We start from the raw sequence: 15,022 nt of genomic DNA, 5'->3' as shown, positions 1-15,022 counted from the left end.
CAAAAATGGTGGCTCTGTTATGCTGTACCTGGAGGTGGACAGGGGCCCTCCCACATCACTATCAAAAACCACCATCTGGGGGTGCTTGGGTGGCTCAGATGGTTAAACATCTGCCTTCAGCTCAGGTCATGATGTGGGGGGTGGGAATGGTCATGGGATGGAGCCCCACATCAGGCTCCCTGCTCAGTGGGAAGTCTGTTTCTCCCTCTCCCTCTGCCCCTCCCCCTACTTGTGCACCCACACCCTCTCTCTCAAATAAATAAATAAAATCTTAAAAAAAAAAACCAGCCTACCATCTAGTGATGTCTGATGATGGCAAGCAAGGGTCTTTAGACCACACTTGGGCATCTCAGCAACCTCTGTCTGCTCTTCCTGCTGCTTCCCTGTGCTTGGGGTGAGGTGACTCGTTCTGCTTGGCTTCCTCCACCCTGGGCAGAGCATGAGGCCTGTTACCGATCTTTCCAGGTGCTTCTGGTCCTCAAGCCAAGACAGCAAGTGTGAATTTGCCCCACGGGGACCCCTCTGCTATTCCCTCTGCTTGTGATCTTTAGCTGTGTGTGTGTGTGTGTGCGCGCGCGCGCATGCGTGCGTGTGTTAAATAAATAAATAAAATCTTAAATATAGCAAAACATAGATACATGGGTATTCACCATTCTTTGAACTTTTCCGGATGTTTGAAATTTTCATAATAAAACGTTGGGGAAAACACTCTAACAAAAAATAATTCCCAGAATATATGAAACAAAAATGGCAAGTTGATGCCAATTGTTAGGACTGCACAACAGTTCATAGGAGTTCATTATACCATTCTCTCGTTTTTGTGTGTGTTTGCAATTTCCCAAAGTACAAGGATTTTAACTTTTTTTTTTTTTTTACTGGGATGAACCCTGAGAACATCATGGTAAGTGAAATAACCCAGTCACAAAAAGACAGACTGCACAATTCCACATATATGAGGTCCCTAGAGTAGTCAAAATTGTAGAGACAGAAAGTAGAATGGTAGGTGCCAGAGGCTGGTGCAGGGAGGGGAAGGGAAGGGTTAACATCTAACTGGTCCAGAGTTTCTGTTTCACAAGATGAAAAAGTTCGGGAAGTTGGCTGCACAGCAGTGTGAAAATACTTTACACTCCTGAACCATACACTTAAAAACAGTTAAGATGGTACGTTTTATGTTTATGCGTGTTTTACCACAATTCTGGGGTTTGGGGGTAATTTTTAAATTTACTGGGCAAATATGCTGGGGAGGCACTTGAGAGGGGCCACAGTGCTGGATATGCTATACAAAGTGTGGTTAAAACTGACTCTAGATTTTAATCACCCTGAAATACTGGAACTACCACAAAACTAAGTAAAATTAACAAGCTTCCATTTTAGTTCTTCCTCTTTTTAGATGTGGAAATAGAAAGAAGGTAATTTTCACTTACTGTGTCTCAAAGATGTGTATGAAAATTCCTGTCCGTTAATGCAAAGGTATTTTCAGACCAAGAGTACAAAGAATTTACCATCAGCGTTCTGGGCCTGAGAAAAATATTCAACAAAATTCTCTAACCTTAGAACAGAAATCTCAAAATGGGGAAAATGGTAGCAAGAAATGACTCTTGTAATATATGTATAAAATGAAATCTAAATGGATGATGACTGGGCAATTAAGATAAATAGTCTCTGCTATGAGAGAAGAAAAAACAATGATAGCCCAGAGCTTGAATATTTTTATGAAAAAATAAAATATAGATAGAGAAAGCCATATATCACAAAAGTATAGTTTAAGGAGTTTATTATAAGGCAAACCTCCTTGTAACCACTACCAAATTCAAGAAAGAACTTTGCCACTCATCCCAGAAGCCTCATCCAAATCTAGCCCATCAACTATTACAGTGACTTTTTTTAAGATTTTATTTATTTATTCATGAGAGACACAGAGAAAGAGGCAGAGACATAGGCAAAGGGAGAAGCATGCTCCCTGTGGGGAACCCACTGTAGGACTCAATCCCAGAACCTTGGGATCAAGCCCTGAACCAAAGGCAGATGCTCAACCACTGGGCCACCTAGGCGTCCCTTTAACTCAGATCTGGTACTACCGGAAGATAGGGTCAGATCCCACAAGGTAAGGGCTCAGCCCCACACAAGACTGCTCCCTTCTATCCCCTTCAAATGCCAATCCCAAGCCCAGGCTATCACCTGTACTTCTGAGCAGTAGGCTACAAATCAGAGGTTCCCATGACCACTCTTCAGTTTTGATTAATTTGCCAGAGTGACTAACAGGAAACCAGTTTACTTACTGTTTATCAGTTTATTATAAAAGGATATGATAAGGGATACAGATGGAAGAGGCGGGTAGGACAAGGTATATGGAAGGGGTGGGGGAGTTTCCATATCCTCCCTGGGGGCATCATGTTCCCAGCAACTCCGCATGTTCGCCAACCTGGAAGCACTCCAAACTTGTACTTTTGGGTTTTTATGAAAGCTTTGTCATGTAGGCATGATCAATGATTAAGTCCCCTCTCTGGAGTAGTTGCGGGGGTGGGGGCGGTTGCTGAAAATCCCAATCTTCTAATCATGGCTTAGTCTTTCTGGTGACCAGTTTCCATCCAGGACTCACCTAGAGACATCTCATTAAAACAAAAGACATTACTATCACCCAGGGAAATTCCGAAAGATTTACGAACTCTGTGTCAGGAACCAGGGTCAAAGGCCAAATATTAGAACAAAAGACGCTCCTAATGCTCTTATTGCTTTGGAAATTACAAGGATTTTAGGAGATCTGTGCCAGGAACCAAGACACAGAGACCAATATAGTTGTTGTTTTTCTGTTATTTCCCATGCAGTACAACATATTTCTCTGTACTCTTGTTTCTGCAAATTGGCAGCTGGATGCAGAGGCCAGATCTGGTTCAGGTTTGATCTCTTTAGTAATATTACAGATAGGGCCATGTCCTCATCAGAGGGCACATAATGTCTGATTGTCATTCTTTTTGTGCTGTCAGCAGCTGAGATTCTCAAAGGCCTAGATCCATTCACCAGTGGTTGCAAAATAATGATATTCAAATTTTAACAATTCTTTTTCATTTGTTCACTGTAATGCTTTTAGAGAAATGCTTTCAGCTATCCGTCATTTGGTTACCAATGCTATATAGTTCATATAGGAAGAGCAGGATAAATGCTTTATTCTTTCCCCTTTATTTGCTAGTTTTCAAGAAAATGGTTTGATTCCCTATCAAACTTGATTAAATGTAACTGTGAAGTCATTAATTTAAACATTAGATGGGGGATCCCTGGGTGGCGCAGCAGTTTGGCGCCTGCCTTTGGCCCAGGGCGTGATCCTGGAGACTCGGGATCAAATCCCACGTCGGGCTCCCGGTGCATGGAGCCTGCTTCTCCCTCTGCCTCTCTCTCTCTCTCTCTCTCTCTCTCTCTCTGTGTGTGTGTGTGTGTGACTATCATAAATAATAAATAAAAATAAAAAAAAAAGAAACAGCCATTTAAAAAAAAATAAAAAATAAACATTAGATGGGTTTCAATCAAATTGCAATTATTATCTTCTTGAAACTCAAATTATCTCATCTGTGGCCAATGAGAGCCTGAAGCTGGCTCCAAGGTCCTCTGGCCATGACCCTAGTAGGCCTTGAAGGCTTCCTCATAATCTGTTAAAAATGACAAGATTCTAGGGTCATCTTGTACGTTTTTAGCACCAGACCTGGAATCAGCCATTTCTCTAGGAAATTCTGATTTATTTTCATGGGAAATGGTATTTCATGCCTATAATTTGGGTGCCCAGGTTGCTAGCTACTGAATTGATCATTGTTTCTAGGCCTCTTCATCAGACAGAACTAGAAAGCACATGCTTGCACACGCAAGCACACATTCTTCTTTTTTTAAATGTATGATCTTATGCGATCATACTGATATTTCCAATTCAAATTCAGGAACGCAGCTTTTTTGTTTTTTTAACCTCTTTATATTATATCCATATTTCCTTCTTCCCACCAAAAACACAGGTTCTCAAGATAACAGGGGATGATAGAATATCTCATAATTATTCATTGATTTTTATCCCATTGTGTTAGGGGTTCCCAAGACCACCTCACATTCAGTGACTCACACAGGATGGAACATAGTCGTATTCACAGCCAAGGTTTATTACAGCAAAAGGACTGGTGACAGAAAAAGCAAGGGAAAAAGACATAGATAGGCAGAGTCTAAAAGAGGCCACACACAGGCTTCCTCATACTGTCTCCCTCCCACGATGGGTCATGCAAAGCTCACTGTTCCCTAGCAACAAAAATTCCAGTGACGCATGTGTGATGTTTCTACCCAGGCAAGCCATTAGAGACTCAGTGCCCAATTATGGGGGCTGGTCACTAGGTATTCTCTGCCTAGAACATACCAAAATTCCGGACTCTTAAGAGAAAAGCAGATGATTGGTATAAATCACACTGTTTGAACAAATAGTCAGGGCACAGTGACCCATTCCTCTCAGTCAAGGAATAGTGGGACCAGGTTCCCAGCCAACCTTGCAGGCAGTCCTTTCAAAGGATACCAGTCTCTGGCCTGCTTTATTAACCTCTTTCTGGATAGTCTGCCCCTCAGCCCTTGGCCAAGTCAACTTTACAGCAAGATTATCAGTAGGACCCCATACAGCAGGGTGAGACCAACCTGTAGTATTGACTTCATCTGTACCTTCCAGGGATCTTAGGTTTCACCAGTTAAAACAAATAGCATTAACCACAAAGATCTATCTAGGTGGCTTCTTCCTTAAATTTCTTTTTTTTTTTTAGATTTTATTTATTTATTCATGAGAGACACAGAGAGAGAGGCAGAGACATAGGCAGAGGGAGAAGCAGGCAAGCCTGATGCAGAAGCAGGAAGCCTGATGCAGGACTCAATCCTAGGACCCCGGGATCACAACCTGAGTTGTGATGCTCAACCACTGAGCTACCCAGACGCTACTCCTCATTAAATTTCTATATTAACCCTCTTTGACCTGGCTCATGGCATCCATTCAGACAGGGCATACTCTGGCCAGGTAGTGGAAGCTGACCTCAAAGTCTTCCAGGCTGAGGCAGTGTCTGGATAATCGGGACCCATACTCAGGAAGTGCTATCCCAGAGATTACATGTGGCACCCCAGGGAACAGTTTGCAATTATTAGGGCACCCCAAACAGGACAGACATGGGGCAGTATGGGTTAACAGGGTCCCCAGTATCTAATCCAAATAATTCCGTTTGGTTCTTTGGTTTCAGAGAGACTGCCTGAAAGCAAGCCAGTTTCCATCGGTTCTGCTTGTCTGAGACATATGTCTTCCTTCTTGTGAGTGTGGACGACATCTGGAGGTATCAGAGCCCTGGCAGGAATGACGTGGGCTCAGCAGTCCATGTGCATTCGAGGTGCTCACAGCAGCTTGGAAATGCAACACCAAGGGCATTTTTCTTCCAGAATATGGGAAGCTTCCAGAAACAGTTCAGAAAAGCAATGATCATTAATGCCTGCTGTACTCCCTGGCTCCTTCCCAGATGTCTCCTTATTTCTCCATGGTTACACCATCAGCCTGTCTCACTCAGTGACCTAACCTAACATTTCCCAAGCATTTTATTCTCCACCAAACCTTTTATCTGGAAGGGTTGCATGCAAGAGGGACAGAAAGATTTTCCCCGGATAAACACTGTCATACAATTTAACCAGAAAGATGCATCATGTCCTGGAATTGGTCGGGAAGAATTTTCAACTTTCATTTTTTTTTTCACAATGCGTTTACATAACCTCCCATTCCTTTAGTCCTGATCATTTCCCCAGTGAACGGCCTAGAAAAAAATCAAACCCTTGCTGGGGACAGCTGCGTTTGATAATCAAATGCCTGGCAAACGCGCGAGAGAAAGACGAAGATTCAGGCTATTAATTCAAGGGTGTAACTGCAAGTAATCTAGAAATTTGAACACAGCCAAGTCAACAGCAACGAGACATCTGCAAGATGAGGGTCAGGAGTCTGATCGTTGGGAGTGGGGAAAGGGTCACATTCTCTGTGATGTCCCCCTCCCCAAATTAGTCCCCATATGAATAATATAAAGCCAACCAGCAGCTCCATTTCAGAGAACAAGCCCTCTCCTGTGGGCATCTGTATGATAATCAAATAGATCCACGAGTCTCTTTCTGATATTTAGGGGCTTTGGTTTGGTTTGTTTGTCTATTCGTTGAGAAAAAATTGGTGGTTGTCAGAGGGAAGGGATGGAGGCTGAGTGGTATAGGTGAAGGGAATTAAGAGGGATACACCACTAGTTATAAAATAAATAAGTCACGGGGGTGAAAAGTATAGCATGGAGAATATCATCAATAATACTGCAGCAACCGCCGTATGGTGACATATGGTGACCATACTCATCAAATCACTACAAGGTACACCTGAAGCTAATAGGACATTGTCAACCATCCTTTAATAATAAAAGATAAAAATGAAACAAGCTCAGATAGCCTATTCCATCAGCGCCCACGATATGTCCGCAGGCCCCACAGAGACTGTCTTAAGTAGGCGAACGTTCTAGAATCTGAGTTCTGTCCTTTGAGATGTGCTTTCCATTCAGCACAAAGCAGAAGCCAGTATCAGCTTTCAGCTAACAGTCAGGCCCAGGCAATTAGGATCTGGGAACCCAGGTTGTTTTTATTCAAAGCCAGCAGCTTTTCTTCAGTAGCAGCAAAGCCAAACCAAGGAAGGGCCAGACAGCTGTGTTCCCAAGGGCCAAGCAAAGCTTTCCTAGTAGCCCTTTTGGTCTTGTCCATTTTACAGTCCAGGGGGACCCACTGAAACATACATGCACGGGGCTGACCAGCCCGCAGCAGCCTCTAACTGGCCAGACATCTCGTTTCCATGACAGCGCCTTAGCAAACTGACAGCTGAGTTTCCCATCTCCAGAAGGACCCCCCTTTCTACCCAGAGATTGCTTCTTTTTCCAGAGACTCCAGCAGGCAAAAACCACTCGTTAGGTAGTCTTGTTCTGTCTCGGATCCTCAAAGATTCCAAACTGCCCTCTGCCACCAGGGAGATAGTGAGCCACCGGTGCTTTTTGTTTCCTTTACAGCTTCCTTCTATCAATCCGGATGACCTGCCTAGTGCTGATGAACCGTCTGACACTTCCCATCCATTTTTATCATAGCCCCAGATGCGGGAGCCACAGAATCCAGCGTCTTTTTAAGAATTCCCCTCCCTGTTTCTCCCAAAAGCTCACTGTGAAATCAGCATTTACAGGGTTAACATTCAAGCTGCCGGGACCTCTGAGGGGCCAAGTAAGGAGGGTCCCACACCCCATCCAAGTGGAACAAACTAGGTGTGGGGGGGGGGGTCAGCTGCTAAGCCAAAGAAAAGGCTAGAATGGTTTTTTTGTTCTTTCCTTTTCTTTGCCATTTCCCACCCCCTCTGGTTTATCTAAAGCTTTGCTCCAGCCCTCGGATCCAATGTGGCTATTTTTCTTCCACTTGGAGGAGGGAGGAAAACACGCTGAACATTTTTGGCCAACCCCAAAATCTGTCTTGGGGACTTGTGAGATCCTTTCCCCTCCTACCTAGAGGAGAGAGCAAGGAACGACAAGCTAATTTTGATTTGTCTTTAACTCATACAAAGCTCATTTGGGGAGGGGGGGGCGCAATATTTAGGCCCTTTCTCCTCTACTCAGAGGACAGAACAGAAACCAAAGCCACCATTCCCAGAATTGTTCTTTTTCCTCCCTTTATCTGGCAGGACCAAGAGCAGCCAGGGGGATCTTCTAACAAGCTAACTGGCCTGTGGTTGGATTTATGGTCTTCAAATTCCAGAGGGAGCCTCACCCCTCAGGAGAGACAGCAGCTCAGTTACTATTTTGTTTTGTTTTTAAGATTATTTTTATATTTATTCATGAGAGACACACAGAGAGAGGCAGACACATAGGCAGAGGGAGAAGCAGGCTCCCTGTGGAGAGCTTGATGTGGGACTCGATTCCAGGACCCCGGGATCACGATCTGATCCAAAGGCAGATGCTCAACCGCTGAGCCACCCAGGCACCCCTCAGTTACTGTTTCACACTGTAGGTTGGTCAGTCACTCCACAGCCACCCAGACACCAGGATTTTATCATTCCCCCATTCCTTTTTCTTTCTCCTAAGCAACACTGTAGCCATATTTCAGTGAGTCAGGGTTGTTCTTTTTTTTTTTTTTATTTTTTAAAATTTATTTATGATAGTCGCAGAGAGAGAGAGAGAGAGAGGCAGAGACACAGGCAGAGGGAGAAGCAGGCTCCATGCACCGGGAGCCCGACGTGGGATTCGATCCCGGGTCTCCAGGATCGCGCCCTGGACAAAAGGCAGGCGCCAAACCGCTGCACCACCCAGGGATCCCGAGTCAGGGTTGTTCTATGGTGTCCCTCCACTGCCACTGCATCCGATGATTTACTATGAGAACTCATAGGACTTGGGATATAGTGGTATGCACAGTGAAGGTTTATAACAGCAAATAAATATGTGGTCGAATCTACAAGGGAAAATGACACAGGAGGATACCATGCACAGACCTCCTCACGCTGTCTCCTTCCCATGAGGGGTCACACATAGTTTGCGGTTGCCCCGGCAACAAAAATGCAGCACTACCCTGAGAATCTGCATTGGAGACTCACTGCCCAAGGATTTTACTGGGACTTAGTCACTAGGCACCCTCTGCAGAGCATGTACCAATATTCTGGATCCCCACACGAAAGCAGACGTTTGGCACAAACCACATCGCTTGCACAGTCTATGCATAATGAGCCACCCTTATCAGTCAGGGAATGGTGGGAACCCTCTCGAAATCCAAGTTCCAAGACTCCAGCCAAGGGCAAATCTTGTGAGCAGATATTTCCAAGGATAGCAGTCACAGGCTTGCTAGGTTAACCCCTTTCTGGGCCCCCATGTTATTCAATCTCAGGAAAATAATACTAATCCCACCACTGATTTGATTACCACGAATAATTTAAAAACACAAGCACATTCTCTCCCCCATTTTTTTCCTTGGTTGTATCGTATCTACATTACCTGAACTATTATGTACTAACCTCTCCCTTTGAACTTTTTTCTTTTTAGGTTTTATTTATTCATGAGAGACACAGAGACATAGGCAGAGGGAGAAGTAGGACCCCTGCGGGGGAGCCTGTGCAGGACTTGATCCCAGGACCCCAGGATCAGGACCTGAACTAAAGGCAAACGCTCAACCACTGGGCCACCCAGGTGCCCCTCCCTTTGAACTGCTACTGAGTCTTAATTCTTAGTTCGATGCTTACTACCAGCCCTTACGTCAAAGACTCCTGAGTCCTTGTGGTTTTCTAAAGCTTGTTCTTTAATAGATTCCTTAGAAAGGACAATATTTCTTGAGTCTTTGCATGTTGATAACATTTTGTTGAAAGACAGCTTTTCTTGGTATAAAGTTCTTGGCTCACATTTTCTTTTCTTGTTATTTTAAATGTTACTCCACTGTATCCTAACATAAAGGGCTACCATCACCATCTGATGATGATCGAAATTTCTTACCCTTATCCATTGCTTGTTCTTTTTTTTCCCCCAGAGGCTCAAAGATTTTTTTCTTTTTTTCTTTATTTTAAAGTCTAATCATTTATGAGAATATGATCCGGTCACAGTCACTCTGCATGGATGTTCTCAAGTACATGGTGTGCTCTTTCAAATATCTTTTTCTTGTGCCTCCCACCAGCCAGAGACATCAAGCACATGCACATTAGGTAACTTGAGTTTATCCCATGGCTGACCCACTGCTCATTTCTTCGGTCCTTCTACCTTCTACATTTCAATTTGGGTAATTGCTATTCCTCTGTCTTCAAATTCATTAATCTTTTCTTCTCCAATGTCTAATCTACTGTTAATGCCATCTATGCATTTTTTTTATTTCAAACTTTGTCTTTATCTTTAGAAGTTCTATTTGGGCCTTTTAAAAATTTTCCATGTCTCTACTCAATATGCTTAACCTAGGCTTTTGAACATTTGGAATAGAGTTATAATGACTGTTTTAATGTATTTCATTATTCATGCAAAATCCCTATCATTGTGGGGTCAATTTGAGTTGATTTATCTTTCTCCGAATTATGTATCATTTCCTGGTTCACTGCATACCTGGATATTTTTTACTAGGTGGCAGACATTGTGAATTTTATCTTGCCTGGAGCTGGATATTCTTGTATTCCTATGAATGTAGTTAAACTGTAAGCTGGAACACAGTTAATGTATCTGGGAACAGTTTGATTCTTTTGGATCTTGCTTTTAAGCTTTGTTGAGCAGAGGCAGAGCAGCATTTAGTCTAGGGCTAATTTTGCCCCTACTGCTAGCTTCCTAAATACTCTACTCAATCCTCTGTAAATTATGAGGTTTTCCTCTCTGTCTTGTGAGATCAGGAACTCTTGCCAGCCCTCTGTGAACTCAAAGGATTATTCCCTTTAATCCTTTCTGGTGGTTCTTTGCCCAGCCTTCGGTAGTTTCCTCACATGCAAAAGCTGAAGAGTATTTAGCTGAAGACTCGAATGGGACCTTCTACGGACCTCTGGAGCTCTTTTCTTTCTTTCTTTCTTTCTTTCTTTCTTTCTTTCTTTCTTTCTTTCTTTTCTTTTCTTTTTTTTTTTTTTGAGCTCTTTTCAACTGAATGCAGCTCTCTCCTTTCTAGTACCTTATCCTTGACCTCCAGCCGCTGTGGTCTCCTCGGACTCCCAGGTCCATCTCCTTAACCAGGAGAGAGCACCAGGCTCTGCCTGGATTCCCCTCTCAGTGTCATGATGGGAAACTATCCAGGCTGAGGCATTTGTAGAGCTCACTTTATTTGTTTCTCTTTTCACAAGGATCACTGTTCTTTGTTGGCTGATGTCCATCATCTTGAAGACCACTGTTTCATGTGTCTTATCATTTTACTTGTTTCAGGTGGGAGGGTAAATCTACTACCTGTTACTCCATCTTGGTCAGAAGCAGTAGAAAGTCTGGTGTGCTGCTCTTTCAGTATGTAGGGTTTTTTCTTAATGATTGCTCCAGGAAGTTTTATGGAATTATAGTTTTTAGTATTTGTTTTATTTCCTTGATCTTGTTTTCTTTTTTCAGGGACCCTGACAGTGTCTGGAATTGGATCTTGTCTTTCTAACTTTGGTATTTGTCATTTGTTCTCAAATCTTTTTACTTCTTTAAAAAAAAATGTTCCTCCTTGTCACCTTCTATTTCTCTTAAGACACCATATGTTGTGTTTATCTGATTTGTGTTCCTTGTAGTTTAATCTTCTATTCTGAAGTGATATTTTTCTTTTATTTCCAAATATTTCCTGAGATCTATCAAGTCATTTCTGAGTTTTTCTAGTACTTATTTTATGTTCTCTTTCATTGTCTTACATTATTTTCTCTTTTTCAAAAAAAAAAAAAAGATTTTATTTTCAAGCAATCTCTACACCCAACACGGGGCTCAAAACCACAGCCCGAAGATCAAGAGTCACATGTTCCACTGACTTCCAGATGCCTCCCTTACATTATTTTCTTAATGTCTTTTTCTTAAAAGATTTTATTTATTTATTTATTCGTGAGAGAACAGAGAGAGAGGCAGAGACACAGGCAGAAAGAGAAGCAGGCTCCATGCAGGGAGCCCGATGTGGGGACTCAACCCCAGAACCCTGGGATCAGGCCCTGAGCCAAAGACAGAACACTCAACCACTGAGTCACCCAGGTGCCTCCATTTTCTTAATGTCTTTTAGCTTGTTCAAAATAGCTGGCTATAGCTTTGATCTGTTCTGTAAGCATGTGTTTCTAGCATGTCTTCATTGTTTCTAGGGATGGTATTCTACTCCTTTTCTTTTACTCTTGTAGTGACAGTGTATGAGATTTTCCCCTCTACATTTTTGTTGCTCTTCTTTATACAAAATTAGTTTCCCTTAACTTTTGGAGGGAGGTGGGGTTCAGGGTAGCTTCTTAAATGTCAGAGCTCCCTCTTCTGTTGTTTTTGCATAGTGCTAAAAATTATGGCAACTTGTTTCTGAGATTTCTTGGCTCTATTCACCTACTTTTTATCTGGACATTCCCTTTCCTTACTGAGGTAGGCTGAATTACATCTCCCTGAAAGAAACCCACATCCTAATCCCTGAAACCTGTGAATGTTACCATAAAAGGACTTTGCAGATGTAATTAAAGATTTGAGGTAAAGAGATTATCATGAATTATCCAGGTAGCCCCCAACTGCAATGGAAAGTGTCTTTGTACAAGGGAGGCAAGAGGAGATCGCATAAATAGAAAAGGGGAAAGAAATGTGACTATGTAGGCAGATATTGGAGTGATGGGGCAACAAGCCAAGGAATGCCAGCAACCATAGAAACTAGAAAAAGCAAGGGGTGAATTCTCCCTTAGAGCTCCCAGGGAGCATGATCCTGCCAGCACCTTGATCTTGGCCCAGCAATACTGATTTGGAACTTCTGACCTCCAGAACTGTGAAAGAATAAATATCTGTTGTTTTAAGCCACCCAGTCTGTGGTAATTTGTCCTAGCTGTGGTAGGAAACAGAGTTTGGTACTGGAAGAACAGTGTTACTATTAGAAATATCTAAAAATGTGAAAGTGACTTCAGAATCAGGTAATAGGTAACTCTCCCAGATAGATGCTGGGAGAATGTTAAGGAACAGGAGAGAAAAAAGTCTAGATTGCCTTAAAACAGATTGCTGGTACAAATGCAAATGCTGAAGGTGCTGCTGGTGAGGGCTCAGAAGTGAGGAACATGGTAGAAAAGCCTATATTGTTTTAGAGAATATATATTACATATATATTCAACAAAATGGCACAAATATGAGCATTAAAGTGCTACTCATGATGCCTCAGAAGGAAATGTGGAACATATTATTGGAAACTGTAGGAAAAGTGATCCTTTTTATCTTTTAACAGGAAACATGGCTTAATTATGTCATATAGTGGTATGGAAAGCAGAATTTATAAGCAATGAACTTGGATATTTAGCTGAGGAGATTTTTTTCCCCTCAGTTTGTATTTAAATTCCAGCTAGTTAACATACAGTGCAATACTAGTTTCGGGTATAGAATTCAGTGATTTGTCACTTACACACACTATCCAGGGCTCATCACAACATATGCCCCCCTTAATCCCCATCACCTATTTCACCCATCCCTCCCACCCACCTCCCCTCTGGTAACCATCAGCTCCCCCCATGTTTATTTGTTTCTTAAATTCTACATGTGAGTGAAATCATATGTGGGGTACTTGGGTGGCTCAGTCGGTTGAGTGTCTGCCTTTGGCTCAGGTCATGATCTCAGGGTCCTGGGATCAAGCCCCATATCCAGCTCCCTGCTGGGCAGGGAGTTTGCTTCTCTGTCTCCCTCCGACCCTCCCTCCCATCGCTCATGCTTGCTCTTTCTCTCTCTCACTGTCTCTCAAATACATAAAATCTTTTTTTAAAAAACCACCAACAAAAAAGAAATCATATGGTATTTGTCTTTCTCTGATTGACTTATTTTGCTTAGCACAATACTCTCTGACTCTACCCACATCATTGCAAATGGCAAGATTTCATTCCTTTTATGACTGAGTGACATTTCATTGTATATGTATACAGCACATCTTCTTTACCCATTCATCAGTCAGTGAACATTTGGGCTCTTTCCATAATTTGGCTATTTTTGATAGTGCTGCCATAATCATTGGGGTGCATGTATCCCTTCGAATTAGTATTTTTATATTCTGTAAGTAAATACCTAGTAGTGCAATTGCTGGATCAGAGTATATCTATTTTTAATTTTTTGAGGAACCTGCATCGTGTTTCCACAGTGGCTGCACCAGTTTGTGTTCCGACCAGCAGTGCACAAGGGTTCCCCTTTCTCCACATCCTCACCAATGCCTGTTGTTTCTCATATTGTTGATTTTAGCCACTCTGACAGGTGTGAGGTGGTATCTCATCATGGTTTTGATTTGTATGTTCCTCATGATGAGTGATAGTGAGCATTTTTTCATGTGTCTATTGGGTGTCTTCTTTGGGAAAATATCTATTCATGTCTTCTGCTCATCTGTAAAATGGATTATTTGTTTGGGGGTGTTGAGTTTTATTAGCTGAGGAAATTTTTAAGCAAAGTGTTGAAGGTGCAGCCTTCAAGGTTTCTCCTTGCTGCTTATAGTAAAAAGTGAGAGGAAAGGGGAAAACTGAAGGAAGAACTGCTGAGCAAAAAGGAACCAGCACTTGATGACCTGAGAAATTTTCAGCCTATCCATATTGCAGAAGGTACGAGGATTAGGAGGTTCCAAAAGGCATGTTCTGGAGATGGTGCCAAGAGTGTGGCTAGATAATCTTTTGCTAGTACTGATGTAATTAAGCATGTGACTTATAGATCCCCTCAACCTTTACAGCAGAAGCCAGGAGTAGAAATGGAGTTAATGAGGAAAAACCTGTGGAGGTTCCTATTCTCTGATGGCATGAATCCCTGTGACATACAGAGGAGACCTGCCAGATTTCTGAGAATGTTACACCATCAGAAACACCGCCAGTGAGGACTGAAAGGAACAAAGACAGGATGAGATGGAGAAAGGCTGTCGACTCCTAAAACAAGAAACAGGGTTCCAAAACCACTCAGTTTTAAAGAAAAAGCATGAATGAGTGAGGTTTTATGCCAATAGGGTTGGTCCTCAAGCTATGAAGGATATTCTCAGGCCTTAAAGTCTAATGAAATCTGTCCTGCTGGGTTGCAAAATGGCTCAGTGACAAAGGCTTTCTATTTCCCTTCTATTCTCTCTCTTTTTTTAAAAAAAATATTTTATTAACAGGATGCCTGGGTGGCTCAGTGGTTGAGTGTCTGCCTTTGGCTCAGAGCATGATCCTAGGGTCCCGGGATGGAGTCCCATATCGGGATCCTTACATGGAGCCTGCTTCTCCCTCTGCCTGTGTCTCTGCCTCTCTCTCTCTCTCTCTCATAAATAAATAAATAAAATCTTTAAAAAAATAAAATATCCACATATCAAACCCAGATATGTCTCAAGAAAAAAAGGGCATCTGAGTGGCTCAGTTGGTTAAACA

This window comes from Canis lupus, chromosome X (genome assembly GCF_003254725.2).
Source record: "Canis lupus dingo isolate Sandy chromosome X, ASM325472v2, whole genome shotgun sequence".
Classification (NCBI taxonomy): domain Eukaryota; kingdom Metazoa; phylum Chordata; class Mammalia; order Carnivora; family Canidae; genus Canis; species Canis lupus.
This window is presented reverse-complemented; position numbering follows the sequence as displayed.